The sequence below is a fragment of the Hetaerina americana genome, unplaced genomic scaffold (genome assembly GCF_022747635.1).
Source record: "Hetaerina americana unplaced genomic scaffold, ioHetAmer1.1.p SCAF_636, whole genome shotgun sequence".
NCBI lineage: Eukaryota > Metazoa > Arthropoda > Insecta > Odonata > Calopterygidae > Hetaerina > Hetaerina americana.
This window is the reverse complement of record NW_027287246.1, coordinates 85001-90657: the sequence shown is the minus strand read 5'-3', so window position 1 is coordinate 90657 and position 5657 is coordinate 85001.

Sequence of the window (5657 nt, the reverse complement as noted above, 5' to 3'; positions counted from 1 at the left end):
ACACACACACACACACACACACACACACACACACACACACACACACACACACACACACACACACACACACACACACACACACACACACACACACACACACACACACACACACACACACACACACACACACACACACACACACACACACACACACACACACACACACACACACACACACACACACACACACACACACACACACACACACACACACACACACACACACACACACACACACACACACACACACACACACACACACACACACACACACACACACACACACACACACACACACACACACACACACACACACACACACACACACACACACACACACACACACACACACACACACACACACACACACACACACACACACACACACACACACACACACACACACACACACACACACACACACACACACACACACACACACACACACACACACACACACACACACACACACACACACACACACACACACACACACACACACACACACACACACACACACACACACACACACACACACACACACACACACACACACACACACACACACACACACACACACACACACACACACACACACACACACACACACACACACACACACACACACACACACACACACACACACACACACACACACACACACACACACACACACACACACACACACACACACACACACACACACACACACACACACACACACACACACACACACACACACACACACACACACACACACACACACACACACACACACACACACACACACACACACACACACACACACACACACACACACACACACACACACACACACACACACACACACACACACACACACACACACACACACACACACACACACACACACACACACACACACACACACACACACACACACACACACACACACACACACACACACACACACACACACACACACACACACACACACACACACACACACACACACACACACACACACACACACACACACACACACACACACACACACACACACACACACACACACACACACACACACACACACACACACACACACACACACACACACACACACACACACACACACACACACACACACACACACACACACACACACACACACACACACACACACACACACACACACACACACACACACACACACACACACACACACACACACACACACACACACACACACACACACACACACACACACACACACACACACACACACACACACACACACACACACACACACACACACACACACACACACACACACACACACACACACACACACACACACACACACACACACACACACACACACACACACACACACACACACACACACACACACACACACACACACACACACACACACACACACACACACACACACACACACACACACACACACACACACACACACACACACACACACACACACACACACACACACACACACACACACACACACACACACACACACACACACACACACACACACACACACACACACACACACACACACACACACACACACACACACACACACACACACACACACACACACACACACACACACACACACACACACACACACACACACACACACACACACACACACACACACACACACACACACACACACACACACACACACACACACACACACACACACACACACACACACACACACACACACACACACACACACACACACACACACACACACACACACACACACACACACACACACACACACACACACACACACACACACACACACACACACACACACACACACACACACACACACACACACACACACACACACACACACACACACACACACACACACACACACACACACACACACACACACACACACACACACACACACACACACACACACACACACACACACACACACACACACACACACACACACACACACACACACACACACACACACACACACACACACACACACACACACACACACACACACACACACACACACACACACACACACACACACACACACACACACACACACACACACACACACACACACACACACACACACACACACACACACACACACACACACACACACACACACACACACACACACACACACACACACACACACACACACACACACACACACACACACACACACACACACACACACACACACACACACACACACACACACACACACACACACACACACACACACACACACACACACACACACACACACACACACACACACACACACACACACACACACACACACACACACACACACACACACACACACACACACACACACACACACACACACACACACACACACACACACACACACACACACACACACACACACACACACACACACACACACACACACACACACACACACACACACACACACACACACACACACACACACACACACACACACACACACACACACACACACACACACACACACACACACACACACACACACACACACACACACACACACACACACACACACACACACACACACACACACACACACACACACACACACACACACACACACACACACACACACACACACACACACACACACACACACACACACACACACACACACACACACACACACACACACACACACACACACACACACACACACACACACACACACACACACACACACACACACACACACACACACACACACACACACACACACACACACACACACACACACACACACACACACACACACACACACACACACACACACACACACACACACACACACACACACACACACACACACACACACACACACACACACACACACACACACACACACACACACACACACACACACACACACACACACACACACACACACACACACACACACACACACACACACACACACACACACACACACACACACACACACACACACACACACACACACACACACACACACACACACACACACACACACACACACACACACACACACACACACACACACACACACACACACACACACACACACACACACACACACACACACACACACACACACACACACACACACACACACACACACACACACACACACACACACACACACACACACACACACACACACACACACACACACACACACACACACACACACACACACACACACACACACACACACACACACACACACACACACACACACACACACACACACACACACACACACACACACACACACACACACACACACACACACACACACACACACACACACACACACACACACACACACACACACACACACACACACACACACACACACACACACACACACACACACACACACACACACACACACACACACACACACACACACACACACACACACACACACACACACACACACACACACACACACACACACACACACACACACACACACACACACACACACACACACACACACACACACACACACACACACACACACACACACACACACACACACACACACACACACACACACACACACACACACACACACACACACACACACACACACACACACACACACACACACACACACACACACACACACACACACACACACACACACACACACACACACACACACACACACACACACACACACACACACACACACACACACACACACACACACACACACACACACACACACACACACACACACACACACACACACACACACACACACACACACACACACACACACACACACACACACACACACACACACACACACACACACACACACACACACACACACACACACACACACACACACACACACACACACACACACACACACACACACACACACACACACACACACACACACACACACACACACACACACACACACACACACACACACACACACACACACACACACACACACACACACACACACACACACACACACACACACACACACACACACACACACACACACACACACACACACACACACACACACACACACACACACACACACACACACACACACACACACACACACACACACACACACACACACACACACACACACACACACACACACACACACACACACACACACACACACACACACACACACACACACACACACACACACACACACACACACACACACACACACACACACACACACACACACACACACACACACACACACACACACACACACACACACACACACACACACACACACACACACACACACACACACACACACACACACACACACACACACACACACACACACACACACACACACACACACACACACACACACACACACACACACACACACACACACACACACACACACACACACACACACACACACACACACACACACACACACACACACACACACACACACACACACACACACACACACACACACACACACACACACACACACACACACACACCACACACACACACACACACACACACACACACACAACACACACACACACACACACACACACACACACACACACACACACACACACACACACACACACACACACACACACACACACACACACACACACACACACACACACACACACACACACACACACACACACACACACACACACACACACACACACACACACACACACACACACACACACACACACACACACACACACACACACACACACACACACACACACACACACACACACACACACACACACACACAACACACACACACACACACACACACACACACACACACACACACACACACACACACACACACACACACACACACACACACACACACACACACACACACACACACACACACACACACACACACACACACACACACACACACACACACACACACACACACACACACACACACACACACACACACACACACACACACACACACACACACACACACACACACACACACACACACACACACACACACACACACACACACACACACACACACACACACACACACACACACACACACACACACACACACACACACACACACACACACACACACACACACACACACACACACACACACACACACACACACACACACACACACACACACACACACACACACACACACACACACACACACACACACACACACACACACACACACACACACACACACACACACACACACACACACACACACACACACACACACACACACACACACACACACACACACACACACACACACACACACACACACACACACACACACACACACACACAACACACACACACACACACACACACACACACACACACACACACACACACACACACACACACACACACACACACACACACACACACACACACACACACACACACACACACACACACACACACACACACACACACACACACACACACACACACACACACACACACACACACACACACACACACACACACACACACACACACACACACACACACACACACACACACACACACACACACACACACACACACACACACACACACACACA